Consider the following 16,164-nt stretch of genomic DNA (forward strand, 5'->3'; position numbering starts at 1 on the left):
TTGGAGGATGATCTAATCGTGGAGTATCTGACTGGGATTGTCTCCATTCCCTGAATTTGAATGTTGGTCTCTCTAGCTAGGTTGGGGAAGTTCTCATAGCTAATATCCTGAAATATGTTTTCCAAGTTGATTCCATTCTCCCCATCTGTTTCAGGTATACCAATCAGTCATAGATTCAGTCTTTTTACATAATCGCATATTTCTCAGAGGTTTTGTTCATTCCTTTAATTCTTTTTAATCTATTTTTGCCTGCCATTCTTATTTCATAAAGTCAGTCTTCAAGCTCTGAGATTCTTTCCTCTGCTTGGTCTATTCTGCTATTAATACTTGTGATTGCATTATAAAATTCTTATAGCGTGTTTTTCAGCTCTATCAGGTCAGTTACACTCTACTCTGTACTGATTATTTTGTCTGTCAGCTCCTGCATTGTTTTATTGTGATTTTTAGCTTCCTTGCATTGGTTTATAACATACTTCTATAGCTCAGTGAACTTTGTTCCTATCCAAATTCTGATTTCTACTTCTGTCATTTCAGCCACCTTTGCCTCAGACTGTTTCCAAACCCTTGCAGTAGATGTGATGTGGTCATTTGGAGGAAAGAAGGCACTCTGGCTTTTTTCAGCGTTCTTTCACTGAGTCTTTCTTATCTATGTGGGCTTATCTATCTTCAATCTTTGAGGTTGCTGATTTTTGGAATTTTTTTTCTTTTATCCTATTTGATAACTCTGAGGGTTTGATTGTAGTATAAGGTAGATTCAGCCAACTGGCTTCATTTCTGAGAAATTTTAGGAGGCCAACACTCAAATCCCAACTCCTGGACTGTGTGCTTTAACTCTGGGTGACTTCTCTTGGTCCCCAGTTTTGTTCTCTGGCTCCTGAAGGTACGGAGTCTACTGCACTGGGGGTATCAAAATGTGACTGCTGCAACAAAGTGTTAGCAGATGCTAGGGTGCCTGCCTCCCTTTGGCCATTCACCACAGTGGCAGAGGCAAGGCAGCTGGGGGGAATTGGGGTCCTCTGCTGTAGACTGTGAACACTGTTGCACTGGAGGTGTTGTTGGCTTGGGGCAGGGTGCTGGACAGCACAGGTCTGGTTGCCTTATCCAAGCTCTTCAAGCAGGAGTGATCACTCAGGGTGTGGGAGGATTCCCTTTTCTTTGCACAGCATTAGTGTAAAGGTAGGGCACTGGTGGGGGTGGGGTTGCTGGCCCTGTGCCTGTCAAGGCTCTGTCTGTAATGGCGGTTGGCAGGGGTAGGGGGGCATACTGCACTCCTGCATGCTGGTGGGGCAAATAAAGAAAAGTCATCAGTGAAGACACACAGCAGCAAAATGATGTGGGGAGTTGCCATGAGCTCAGGGGAAGCTGTAGTATGGGGAGAGAATGTGCAGGCTGGTATGCAGCTGTAGTGGCTGCCTTGCTGGAGCTCTTTACCAGTGGTCCACTGGTGCAGAAGTTATTGTGTGGAACCCCAGGGCACCGAAGACTGACTTGTAAGCGGGCATGCCAGGAGAGTCCAGCAGACCAAGCAGTGCTCAGGTTGGACCAGCCTTGTCTGATGTGAAAGACCACCCTTCAGAGATCAGGTCTGGTAGTTGCCCTATGGCTAAAGTCTCATGGGAGCAAGGTCATGGAGGAATGACCATTCCTGGCCATACTGTGCTACAGATGCTGCCACACCAAACCCTCTGGGCTCCACATGTAGCTGGCTTGCTGCCCCACCACTTTGCTTGTCTCCTTGGAGACTCCACTCCAAAGAGCTGTGGGTCAGCAATTGCTCAGTGCAATCATCCCAGGATGGAGGGTCTATGTTGTGAGCCTAGGCTAGGAGCTCCCTGTCTGGTGATGAGCAGTGTGGAGTTGGGGTGTGGGACATGTGGAATACGGACTGGCTTCCTCTCCTTGGGTGGATGACAGCTTGTTGGAAGTGTAGATAAGGCACTTAAGGTAATGATGTGCTTCTTTCTTAGCTTGAGGGTAGCAAGGACAGCTTCGCTGCAGAGGCAGTGGCAGGGGCCAAGAGGCTTTCAGTTGCCCATGGAGGCTCTGTCAAGGCTCTAAGAAATGCAACTGTGAAGTGAGGCACAGCATCACTGAAAAGCTCTGTGGTGGCTATTCTCTGTAGTCTAGAAATGACAGCAGGGAGTACTGCCAATAACTGAATTCAATGAGAATGACAGCATCTAAGAGTGGCGGGGGCAAGTGGTAGCAATTAGTGGACAGCAGAACTGATGTAGTCATGAGAATGGTCTGACCTATAGAAATCTTTGGTATTATAACTGATGGTAGTATCCTTCGAACTGAATTAGATAGACATTCTAGTAAAGTCTTAGTTGATTTATAAGTGGCTCTAGGTCTAGTAAACAAATATGACCTGAAATGCCTTAATAGAGAGTCATATACTGTCAACCCATTTTCAGACTTTATTCTCTTGACAGATAAAAAGTCCCTTGAATAATGGATCCCCTTAAATAAAGGATCTTTGAATATGGAATTCCTTTGAGAAAAAACCAATTACACAGGCAATATTTATGTTATAATACTCCTCTTAGCCTTCTCAAAAGGGACCTTTGGTCATTTTCCAGGATAACTGTGCATTGACAAAAGAGTAATAATCAGACTTTGTGATTCTGATTCTCAATTGACACTAATTCCTGGAGAAACAAAATATTACTGTGGTCCACCAGTCTGAATAGGGTTAAAGGAAGTAAAGTGATAAATGAGCTTTTGGCTTGTGCCAATCTAGAAGTGGGTTCAGTGAGTTCCTGGACCTACCTTGTGATTAATGTTCCAGTTGTAGATTGCATTGTTGGAATAGACATATTCAGAAACTGACAGAAGCCCCAAGTTGGTTCTGTGCCCTTTGAGGTAAGAGCTGTTACGGTAGGAGAGGCTAAACAGATGCTACTAAAACTACCTTTCCCTACCAAATTAGCAAACCAACAGTAATACTGTATTCTTAGAAGGTTTGCAGAGATTAGTGTCACCATAAAAGATTTGAAAGATTCAGGTGATTATTCCTACTAAATCTTAATTTGCTATTTGGTTTGTGAAGAAGATGGATCTTGGAGAATGATGATTGCTTATTATAAACTTAATCAAATTATAACTGTTGTTTCAGGTATTGCTTCATTGCTGGGGCAAATAAACATATCCTCTAAGAACCTGGTATGCAGATATTGATCTGGTGCTTTTCCCTTTTTACCTATTCTATTAGTAAAGATTGTCAGAGCAATTTGCTTTCAACTAGCAGAGCTAGCAATATACTTTCACTGTCTTATTTATGGGCCATATAAACTTCCTAGCCCTAAGCCAAAATCTGATGGACAGGGACCTTACCTTAATCATTGCTCCTTTCCACAGGACATCAATACATTTATGGTATTATACTGATAGGACCTGGTGAGCAGGCTGTAGGAATTACTCTAAACATCTTAGTAAGGATACATGTAAAAGAGGGTGGGAAATAAAAGATCACAAAAAATGTCACAAAAATTCAAGGGTGTTGAATGACCCAGCAGATCAGATGGTATTTAAAGTATCTGTAGCAGACAGGGATGCCATAGGAGTTTTACGTAGCATACATAGGTGAATTACAGTGGCATCTTTAAAATTTGGAGAAAAAGCATGACATGCTCTATGGATAACTGTTTTTCTCTTGAAGGCAATGGTTCTTGGCTTGCCCCTGGGCACTAGTAAAGGCTGATCATGGACTGCCAAATTACTGTAAGACCTGAATTGCCCATCATGAACAAGATGTTTTCTAACCCACCAAGCCATGAAGTTTCACATGGATTGCAGCACTTCATCATTAAATGAAAATGTTTTCTATGAGACTGGGCTCAGGCATGAGTAACTAACCCAAATGTCCATGGTCTCTTCTCCTTCTACATAGCTTTCTCTCTCTCAGTCTTCATCCATGGCCTCATAGGAAGTTTCCTATGACTAGAATGGAGGACAGAAACCTCTGGGTATGATTTACAGATGATTCTGCAGAATATTCTGGCTGTACCCAAAGTGATGTCTGTAGCACTGCAGACCCACCATGAGATAATCCTGAAGGACGGTAGTAGAAAATCATCCCAGCGAGCAGAATTTCCATTAGTGTACCTTGTTCTTCATTTAGCTAGAAGGGGAAATCACCAGAAGTTCCATTCTATACTGATTTATGTTTGTGGCTAATTGTTTGTCTGGATTGTCAGGAAATTAGAAGCAGCAGGATTGAAAGACTGGTGATGAGGAGGTCTGGGGAAGAGTTATGTGGATAGACCTCTGTAAATGGGCACAGTGTGAAAATACTTGTAAACTTAATCTAGTATCAACTGAAATGCCCTTCTCTTTCCCAGTTTTCTTTCTGAGAATATCTAGGAAAGGGATTACCCCCCTTGTTTTTCTATCCTATCTTTCTATCCTGGCCTCTGAAACTTCAAGGACATTTTACCTTTTACCGAAGGAAATTGTAATTTTCTTCTCATTATTTTTCTCTTTGACTCTGTTTAAGATTCAGACTTGCTTTTTGCACTGGTCTAGATTCAGACTTGCTTTTTGCACTTTTCTCCTTGAGTCTAGAAAAAAAAAACTTTCTATAGATTGTCTAGCATAGGCTTTCAAAATGTCTTCTTTGGGATATAATGCCTCCATTGGGATTTTTCACTACAACTCAAATAGTTGTTATATACCCTGTAACATAGAGATTCATTCTTTGTCTACATTATAATAAAATATATTTTTTCCTGACTAGGTGAGATTACAATCATGTTCAAGGCATAGGTAATTAATTCAGAACCAAATTGAAACAACAAGGTAGAGATGATCCTAGATGACTATGTTCAAGCCATTTTGGCCTACTCCCTTAAATTTTATCTTCATTCGAATTGGTTATAGGCCAAAGAAAGTAAATTTGAATAGAATTTGAGCTTAGCATAGAAATGTAAAGTCCTGAATAGCACCCACAACAACTACAATACCATTACTTTGATTATCTCCTGCCCATGTTATATAGCAGTTTTATAGCTATAGTTTTGGTAAAGTGATTTTTTAAAATAATTTTTTGAAAAGTTTTCTTCCCATATATGCCTATCTTCTAAGGTTCTGATGGCTCTGAGACCAATCTTATCAACATGCAGTAGGGACCTTGTCCCATACGGTCCCTAAAGAAGTGAAACCATCACTCTAGTGTAAACTCCTGGAAAGACCCTCTCTCAAATACAGGAGTGAATTTCTCTACACTCAAGAACATTTCTTCTCATTCAACTTGAGGTTCTAGAAAAACCTATTAATCCAAAAATGAAGCCATCTCTTTCTAAATGCAGACTGGGCCCTGTGCCTTAAGTTGCTAGGCAACACTCTAATTAATACTTAAACATTTAAGCTTGTGGTACCATGCCAGTTACCACCCAAACCCCTGAGATCACCAGCCACAGGAAGCAGTCCAAAATGCTAGGCTCCCCATGGGGTTCTTTGCCATCCAAATGCTACTTTCTGGTCAAAATGTCCTACATTGGTACCTAGGATGCTAATTACTTAGAAGTAACAATATTTTTGTTCAATAATCAATTGAACACAGCAAAAGGAAGTAAAATGCACCTTGCAGTAGAGTTTGAGTGTTGTTGACTTGGTAACCCCTGACAAACAATATTAGATATTTGAACCCCTGCTTAGTTGGCAAGAGGACTCTTATTTTCTTCTTCTTCTTAATCTAGGCCCTGTTCCTCACATGTAAAGAGGGCTGTTTCTGCAAAGCACACATTTTCCTCAGCCAACCATACAGAAGGTTGTGACTGTTCAATAGTCAGTATGTGGCAGAACAGAGAGGCTGGCATGCTGCTGGGCTTCTGATGCTGTGCCTCAGCCTTTCCTGGCAGCATGGTCAATATGGTCAGGTTATTCTTCTTTTCCCAGACAGATTTGTTTTTATTCTAATAATAAAGAATCAATAAAGAGACAGTGAGAAGATCTAGAAGTATTCACCCCAATACTGCTCCATCCCTATGGAAATATAGGAGAAGCAAGTATTCTCCCAATAGATACCAACTGGAATGAGGACAAAGCGGATGTTGTAGGTGGATGTGAGCTATATTAGAAAAATATTTTTAAAACTTCAAAAGCTCAGTTTTAGCTGTTAAATTCCTTTGCAAATAGCCAATGGATTAATTTTTTTTAGCTTAGTATAAAACAGGATAGTGTATTTCTCTTTGCTTGGTTCTCTTGAGCCCAGTCTTAGAAATGGGAAATCTGGTTTACACAGAAACAAGTTCAGTTCTCACGGTCAAACGGCATACTAATGAGCTAGAAGGTCTTTATTTATTGAATCTGCTTACTCTGCCACACATCAAACAGTGTTGTCCATATATTTCTCTCACAAAGAAAGCCATGGGATATTGCATAAAACTGCTGAATCATCATCATGGTACAGACGAATGCACAGTTTTCAGGAGACAGCTCTTCTATCAACAAAGATTTCCTGAGCAATTTCTTAACTATATTCCGTATGATGCTGAGATAAGTCCTGGGGATGTAGTGATAAATGTTGTATTGTCCTTACCTTTCACCAACTTCAAAGTGCCAAGTAAATACAATGTTTAGTCTTTTACATGCAATCTTATAAATTACACAGAATTCTGGTTGATAAATGCAGTAAGTGCTCTTTTATAGAGCACTTGTTAGTCTATAGATCTGGTCACAATATAAACCAAATTTCAACCCCCTTCCAGGCATCTCTGTCACTGTAATGTAAGAAGAATCAACAATGCTTCCCACATGAGTATGTCACATTATAAAGCATTTACCAGAGTTATCCAAGATAAAATGCTTATTGGTCATGTGAAAAAGGGAATATATGGGCTCAGGTAACTGGGAAGTCCAAAGAACATCTGGCTTCTAGCAGGTTTTAAATGCTGTAATGTCATTAGTGTACTGCTTCCCTTCATGCATCATCATGTGTCGGAGAGATGGCCAGTGGTAACCTCAGGCCTGTGTTTGCAACTCCTCATCCCAGCCAGCATTCATTCATGACATTTTAAGGAGGACTCTGTCCCAGTTTGGTTCAGATGTTCATGCCTGACCCAGTGGCCAGGGCTGTGGCCAGTGCTATGGAGAACTACTACTGGTTGGATTCAAGTCATGGGCCCACCTGAGGCAAGGAAAGGCTGGGGTCTGTGAACGCTCACCCTTTGCCCCAACTGCATGAAATGAGAAAGAGGGAATTCCACAGAGAAAGTGATGATCCTGTAAGATGAAGAGGGAAAGGGTGCTAGGAGGCAAAAACCAAAAAGTATCCAGGGAAATCACTCTCTAGAATATGTCCTTCCAATCTGTTTACACCTGGAAATAGCAAGATTCTTATTCTGTTTGGTACTAGGGTGCTGGTTAATGTTAGAAACAACTGGAAGGCTGGAGAAAAAAGCCCTGATTTGTACCATGTGACAAATTCCATGGTATAAATACTCCTATATGGCTGCTCCAACTTGCCAAACTCACAGGACTGCACATGGAGCTGGGAAGAAATGTGTAGTAGGCAGCACACCATTATATTCTATCCCAGATACGATGCCTATAAATGACCCCGAGAACACAGATAATAGTAAAATGCAGTAAAATTATGAGGAAGTGATGAGTTTTTATTACATTTGTTTTACATATGGTATATTTCATTGCAAGTTTATATCATATACTTTTAAAATGATGGTTTTAATATCTCAGCTCTCATTCCCGCTCTTAATTTCAAATTCATACTTTCTATCACTCTCTACCTTGGACAGTTTACACGTTTACCTGTCTGGACTCAAAAGGTCCTCATGAAATTTTTGATTATCCAAGTTATATTTTCGATAGGGAAAAGTGCATTTCTCTCTTTTCTACTTTTCGGTAGAAAGTAAATATATGCTTCTTAACTCTTAACAACTCTTTCTTTGGCTACCAGTAAATTTAGCTACACTGAAATAGAGGAATTTGTTCAACATTTAATTGTCATTTTTTAGATAAACTCTTAAAATATACAAAGCATATCCCCACAGAAAATAGGTCAAACACAAACTACATCACATTAAATGAATAAAATACAGCCTTAGAGGAACAAAAAGGTAATAAAGTAACATCATCAGTTAAAACCAAGAACTCAATATAGATACATTGATAAAATAAAAGTAAAAGCAACTTGCGACAGAACTACTCTTCACAATTCAAGGAAACATGGAAAAGTTCAAAGACTTGCTAACACCTAATAGGAGCTAAGCAGCTCCTACTCCTTTTTTCAGGGAATGGGCCAGAAAGGGGTCAGAAAATTTTCATTTTGTGTTTTAATCTACCTCTAAGGTAACATTTTCTGCAAATTTTCATGACCCAATTGGATGGGCTGAAATTACTCGGAGAAAAACTGAAAGAATTCAAAGAAAGAAGAGCTTGTATTGTCAGGTGAATTAATTTTTTTCGTTAATATGTTTGGGGATGAAGGGTGTCCAGGAAAACAAGCAAGGATGAGAGATCACTTTGGTTAAGAAGAGAATGCTCGTGTTGGACCTATGCAAATTGCAAGTTGCACTAAATTATTTTCATAGGTATACCAGAAGACATGGGGATTCTTCTTGTCCATAACTAGTAATTTCTTTGGAAAGAAAATTTATAAATCCCATTCTCACTTTGGGAGTCAAATGCTATTAGCTGGAACATTTATTCTCTGGACAGTAGAATAAAGCCACAGGCAACAGAAATATTTCTCTTTAATTAATTTTTACCAGGATCACTTTTGATTATAGACCAATGTTTAATCCAGTTTTCCTGCAAGTTGTGTGGGTTTGGCTTTCCCTGATGTTCGTTTATAGCTTCTCAGTGTGTTGCTTGGAAAATGATGATGAAGTTATAAAGATAGCTTAGTGACTTCATCAAAGACATGAGGAAACAAAAAGGTGGCTCAGGAATTAGAAAATCCTTTTTAAGTGCAGGTGCCCTCTTAGGAATGAGTAACAATGGCAACTCCATGAAACAAGCTACCATCCTTCTCACAATAGGGCAGTTAATTTGATGTGTTCAAATAAACGCATCTACTTCAAGAGTATGTGTTATAAATGCTCCTCATCTCTGAAATTCTCTCAATATGTACAAAAAAATTCCAGTGTCTTTATTCTGGGCTATAAGAAATCTGCGAGAAATAAGAATATTGTGGAAAGGAAAAGACTGCTTCTCAGACCAAAAATGTATCCTTAAACCTCCCAGTGCGTCTTTATTCAGAAGAATGTTTCTGAATAAAGAAGTTACTATTTCTCAGCTCTGAGTGAGGAAATACTGAGCAAAAGTTCACTGAAGTCTGAAGCTGTCAGCTCTGGAAGCACTGTGAGGTTGAGGAAATGATGCTTCTTGCCAACTGTAAGTAGGACTTTATAATCTGATGAACTGGATTTAGTGGTCTCTGGATGCCACTAAAGGATGCAACCAGGGCAAAGCAAAGGAAGAGGTGGAACTATATGAAGAAAGAGTGTAGGGCTGACATTTGAGGAAGGAGCTTCATACTTTGAATCCAAGGGCAAGAATGAAGATCTAAGCAGAGTGCAGGAAGTAGGAAGGCATGGAGCTATGGAAGAGAGAACACAGAGAAGTGACCCGAGATGGACCCCTGAATTCAGCTCTGTTATCTGGATTTCCATTTTCACAGGTCAGAAAGACCAATGGTCAAATGAGCTTGTTACCTTATTTCTCCTTCTTTCTTGTTCAGGTTAGTTTACAGAGGCTAGTCTGGGAGGTTTCTTACGGGAGGCCCCAGGACTATGTCCCAGGAATTAGACAATGAACCCATGAATGTCAGAAGGCCATTTGTACAAGAATAGGGTCTTACTCTGTCTTAGGAAAAATATGATGATAGGATGATAGGATGAAGTTTTAGAATGTATGAACTTTGACACAATAAGTTATGGCAGTAAAATGCTGTGTAATACCACTATGGGATTGATGATTTGACTGTAGTCAGGCCTGCTTCAAGCTTGATGACACAGCAATAAATAAGAAACAAAGGTGCATATGTACAATTGAGCAGGAATTTTTCATGAGTTAATAGGATGAATCTTTGAGTACTGACACCATAAAAAGCTAGGCTTTTGTAACGTAGATAATTTTTTCTCACACATGCGAACTTTACACAAATCTTTATGTGGACCTCTATGAGAAAAGAGGAAGGCCTCAGAAACCACTTCCACTCACTTGTATCAGTTAATTCATTTATTCAGCAAATGTCTGTAAACACCTGCTATGTGCCAGGTGTTGTTTTAGGCACCAGGAATATAGCAGCAAACAAAGCAGGCAAAAATCTCTGCCCTCTGAGAGCTTATATCTGGCAGGGGGAGTGAGACAATAAAACAAAATAAATTCATCTAGATTGAAAAAAATCTATTAAAAATGTTTGTTCAGGGATACATGTACATGTGGTAAAACCATAAAGAAAAGTAAGAGAATACTAAACATAAAATTGTTGGTTTGGCAGTAAGCTGAAGTGAAAGGGACTGTAGATGGCATCTGGGAGGTCACACTCAGGCATTCTCAGGCCAAGAGCAGCCCTTTGCGATTGAGCTTAGCTTAAACGCATTTCTGTTCTGTATAGAGCTTAGCACCTCATCAGTCCAGAGAAAGACTGGTTGGATTTTGGTGACTAAAAAAATAAAAAGCTCCTCATCAGACAATTTGTGTGTGTAGGAGTTGGACTGATGTCTCTGAATATTCCAACAGTCCCAACTTCTAACCGGGGTGCCTGTATTCATCAGCATGGTCTGCCATACCAAAATATTGTAGATGAGGTAGTTTAAAGAACAGAAATTTCTTTTCTCAGAGTTCTGGAGGCTACAAGTCCCAGGTCAAGATGCTGGCTGATTAGTTTCTGGTGAGGGCTCTCTTCTTGGTTTGCAGACAGCCACCTTCTTACTCTGTTCTCATATGGCCTTTCCTCTGTGGTGAAGAGAGAGAGAGAGAGAGGGAGCAAGAGCAAACAAACGTAAGCTCTGATATCTCTCTTCTAATAAAGACACCAATTCTAAAGGACTAGAACCCACACTCATGACCTCATTTAAACTTAATTACCTGTCTATATAAAGACCCTATCTCCAAATACAGTTACATTGGCACTTCAACAAATGAATTTGGGGGAGAGTGGGCCCAATTCAATTTAAAATAATGCCTATGATAATGTATTTTGCTGTGAAACATTCTTCTGCTAAGGTGTTCAGGAGGGCCGTCTGACCTGGGCACATTTGCTTTTGTCAGCTGTTCTCTGAATCCTTGCTTAAAGTCTACCAAGTGCTATACGAGGTAGTTCAATGGAGTTTCCACAAACAAACAAGCTAAAGCCAATATTTTCATCAAGTCACTTTCATTCTTCTCTTATGAAAATTCATCAATCTGCTACTGGACTTTCAAATGAAAACCTATATCTTTATATATCATTCTACTATAATTTTAGATTTATCTGACCATTATTGTTTGGAATGGTCCTAGCAAAGAATCAATTTTATCAAATTCATGCCTTTTTAAACATGGCTCTTTATTAACTATTTTTCTTTGTTTTTATTAGACCACAGCTACTCAGAATTAGAGCAATCAAATTTCTGCTTCAAGACACCCATAACAGACCAGGCACAGTCGCTCACAACTTTAATCCCAACACTTTGGGAGGTTGAAGCAGGATTGCTTAAGATCAGCCTGGGCAACATAGTGAGACCCCATCTCTACAAAGAAGTTGAAAAATTAGCCAGGCATTGTAGCACACACCCATAGTTTTAGCTACTTGGGAGGCTGAGGCAGGAGGATGGCTTAAATACAGAAGTTTGAGGCTGCAGTGAGCTACGGTCACACCACTCCATTCCAGCCTGGGTGATAGAGTGAAATCCAATCTCCAAAAAAATAAAAGTTACTCATAATATTGCTCCATGTACGGCCTCTTTTATATCTTTGTTGGTTAGTTATCTTTAATAATGTCATCAGCATTCATTAACCTGCCTCTCTGAAAAAAAAAAAAATGATAGCCTACCTATGCCTTTTTGGTCCCCTTCCATGGTAATCCTTTGGTTCTCCTTACTTAGGGTAACCTCCACCCTGAAGAGGTGTTCCTCATTCTCTCTTTTTTCTTTTTATTAGAATTATTATTATTATTATTATTTTTTGAGACGGAGTTTCGCTCTTGTTACCCAGGCTGGAGTGCAATGGCGCGATCTCGGCTCACCGCAACCTCCGCCTCCTGGGTTCAGGCAATTCTCCTGCCTCAGTCTTCTGAGTAGCTGGGATTACAGGCACACGCCACCATGCCCAGCTAATTTTTTATTATTTTTAGTAGAGATGGGGTTTCACCATGTTGACCAGGATGGTCTTGATCTGTTGACCTCGTGGTCTACCTGCCTCAGCCTCCCAAAGTGCTGGGATTACATAGAATTATTTTTAAGGTTACAAAAATGAGTATCAAATTGCATGTTATCTTCAAGGAATTACTTTTTTTCACTTAATAGTATATTGCTAAGGTGCATTCATATTGTTGTGTATTACTGAAGGTCATTTATTTTAACTGCTATATGATACTTTATGTGAATATACTGCCGTTTATTCACCAGTCTCCTGACATGAGCTCTTGGGTTGTTTACATGTTTTGTTAATATGAACAATGGTGCTATTGTTTCTGTGGAATTGTTGCTCACTGGGGTATGAATGTTCAACTTTATAATACTGCCATTGTCTGAATGTTTGTGTTCCCCTCAAAATTCATATGTTGAAATCTTAACCCCTAAGGTGATAGTGTTAGGAAGTGTGGCCTTTAGCAGGTGATTAGGTCATGAAGGTGGAGCCCTCATGATTGGAATTAATGCTTTTATTTTATTTTATTTTATTTTTTTGCTCTTGTTGCCCAGGCTGGAGTGCAATGGAATGCTTTTATAAGGAGACCCAGAGAGTTAGCTATCCCCTTCACCATGTAAGAACACAGCAAGAAAGTACCATCAAGGACCCAGAAAGCAAGCCCTCACCAGACACGAAATCTGCCAGTGCCTTGCACTTCCCAGCCTCCAGAACTGTGAGAAAAAAATTTCTGTTGTTTATAAACCACCCAAGTTATGGTATTTTATCTTAGCAGCCAGAATGGACCAAGACAAATATCAAATTGTTTTTCTCATGGTTTTGCCATTTTGCATTCCCATTAGCAATGTAAGAGATCCTTTGAAATCACATTCTCCTAAATACTTGATATTGTAAACTTCAAAATTTGTTGCCATTTGAAGGAATATAATATGCTATTAACTGTGTTTTTGAATTGTGTTTCCTCCATTGCTAATGAAGTTCAATATTATTTCAGATCTTTATTGGCCATATGTATTTCCTCTTCTATGAAATGCATGGATGGAATAGTATTTGAAAAGAGATAAAATTAGAAGCTTTCCACATTTCATATGCAAAATTGAGAACTTCAGCATAAAGAATGAAACTTTATGCTCATGTTAGAATATATAAGTGAATATGTTTTAGACCTTAGTGTAGCAGATTTCCTTAACAAGACACAGAAACTGTAAGACCATAATAAATTTGTGTGAAATTTTATTCATCAAAAGACATATTCAAGTTGTGAAAAGAGACAAGTTACAGACTGAAGGAAAATATTTACAATACACACTACCAACAAAATATTAGCATCAAAATAATATTTAAATTAAGAACACCTCTAAATCATTAAGAAAGACATAAAAAACCTATAGAAAAATAAGCCAAAGGCATGGAGATGTATTTCTTTTAGTTTTCGTTATATACCAATCTATTTTTTAAATTAGATATAATAAGGTGCAGTGATTAGGAATATGAACTTTGGATTTTTAATAAAGCCACGGTTAAAATCCTTGCCCTGGTACTGATTAATTGTGTGATCTTTGGCAAGTTTTCTTAAACTTTCTAAGTTTCAATATTCTCAGCTGTAAAATGTTATTGTGCCATTAATTGATGAATGGATAAACGCAATGTGTTATATCCACACAATGGAATATTATTCAGACATGAAAATGAAGTACTGAGACCTGCTACCACATGGATAAACTTTCAAAATATTATGCTAAGTTAAAGAAGCCAGGCACAGAAGGCTGCATATTGTATATCTTGATTTATATAAAATATCAAGAACAAGCAAATCCATATGGACAGAATGTAGATTAGTAGTTGCTATGGTTTGAATGTGTTCCCTCCACCATTCATGTTGAAACTTAATCCTCATTGTGGTGGTAAGGAGGTTGAGACTTTTGGAAAGTGGTTTAGTTATCAGGGCTCTGCCCTCCCAGATGGATTAGTGCCTTATAAAAGGGCTGAAGGGATCAAGCTTAGTCCCTTTTTCTTTTCTTTTCTTTTTTTTTTTTTTTGAGATGGAGTCTTGCTCTGTTGTCCAGACTGGAGTACAGTGGCCTGATCTCGGCTCACTGCAGCCTCTGCCTCCTGGGTTCAAGCAATTCTCCTGCCTTAAGCTTCTCGGTAGCTGAGATTCCAGGTGCCCACCACCACGCCTGGCTAATTTCTATGTTTTTATTAGAGATGGGGTTTCACCATGTTGGCCAGGCTGGTCTCAAGCTCCTGACCTCAAGTGATCTGCCTGCCTTGGCCTCCCAGAGTGCTGGGATTACAGACATCAGCCACTGTGTCCAACTGTTTAGTCCCTTTTTTGTTCTTCCCTCCCTTCTGCCATGTAAAGATGTAGCAAAAAGGCCCTCATCAGACATCTAAAGCTAGTACCTTGATCTTGAACTTCCCTGCCTCCAGAACTGTAAGAAATAAAATTTCTATTATTTATAAATACTCAGTTTTCTGGTATTTGTTATAGCATCACTAATGGACTAAGATAGTGGTTTTCAGGAGCTGTGGCGTGGGAAACCACTATCTTAGTCCATTAGTGCTGCTATTAAAAAAAAAAAAGTTATTGTGAATGTTAGTTACATAAGACAACTCATGTAAATGTCTCAGCATATTGCCTGTCCACATAATCATGCAAAAATGGCAGGTAGCTTGAAAAATGCGATTCCATTTTCTTTTGTTTTACTTTCTTTGTAGCTATGAATATCTCTCTCCAGCATGTATGTTTTTTGGACTCAGATTTCATATAGCCTTCTCCTTGAAATGACCTTCAGAAATAGAATTAAAATAATTATGATAGTTATTCGTGTAAATAATAGCTAGCATTTTTCAAGTGCCTGCTAGATACTAGTCCCAATACTAGAGGTTTTCTACAGTTTACTTGTTAGATCTGTAGAACAATCTTATGAGTTATCCCTATATTACATTTGAGAAAACTGGGGCTTTTTGATTCACTATCAAATAACCAGCTGATCTGAGAATAAAACCAATAACTTTGTTTTTTTTTTTGAGACGGAGTCTCACTCTGTTGCCAGGCTGGAGTACAGTGGCACATCTTGGCTCACTGCAACCTCTGCCTCCCGGTTCAAGAGATTCTCCTGCCTCAGCTTCCCAAGTAGCTGGGACTACAGGTGCATGCCACCACACCCAGCTAATGTTTGTATTTTCGGTAGAGATGGGGTTTCACCATGTTGACCAGGGTGGTCTCGAACTCCTTACCTTGTGATCCGCCTGCTTCGGCCTCCCAAAGTGCTGGGATTACAGGCATAAGCCACTACTCCTGGCCAAAACCAAGAACTTATAAACTCCCAAAGTCTACTTCTTTCTGTTATATCATATTACACAAAGGTATAAATTGCTATGGAAAATGCTGAAGAATGCCAAAGAATGCTACAAAGCAATTGATTCTCATCCAGTAATATGTTCAGATCATTTTAAAAATAAATCTCTTTATATAGATTTTTTTTTCTTTGAACATGAAAGACTATTTTATAAATTGACAGATACTGCCGTGGCTGCTGGAAGTACTTTGCTCTTGATACTCTAATTTTCTTTCATATACAACACAAAATATGGATTAACTTATAGCATAAAAGAAGAACCAAATTAGTCATTTAAATGTCAATTCTGTGAATATCATTTTAATCAAAGCATTTGAAATTCCCTTATTATAATTTTCCACTGCATCTCTCATAATTAGTAAGACCTCTGAGCCAGTACTATGGTGTTAGAAAAATTTGTAATCAACTGCATATAACTGAAATATCATCAATAAGAATAGACTGTAACATCATTGAGTAATGTAGCCTTCAGGCAAGTTGGCTT

General features: G+C 39.0%; 1 protein-coding gene across 2 annotated transcripts in view; it reads left to right on the plus strand.

Moving 5' to 3' along the window:
* Window positions 1–13,846, plus strand: part of CEP85L (centrosomal protein 85 like) — a 247,224-nt gene extending 233,378 nt beyond the window's left edge. For both annotated transcript variants that reach the window (XR_010336626.1, XR_001107094.2), the window contains one exon: window positions 12,870–13,846. The gene's annotated coding sequence lies outside the window, so the exon portion shown is untranslated. The remainder of the gene's footprint in view (window positions 1–12,869) is intronic.
* Window positions 13,847–16,164: the final 2,318 nt, after the last annotated feature.

This window comes from Aotus nancymaae, unplaced genomic scaffold (assembly GCF_030222135.1).
Source record: "Aotus nancymaae isolate 86718 unplaced genomic scaffold, 86718_ANA_hifiasm-v0.15.2.pri h1tg000040l, whole genome shotgun sequence".
NCBI lineage: Eukaryota > Metazoa > Chordata > Mammalia > Primates > Aotidae > Aotus > Aotus nancymaae.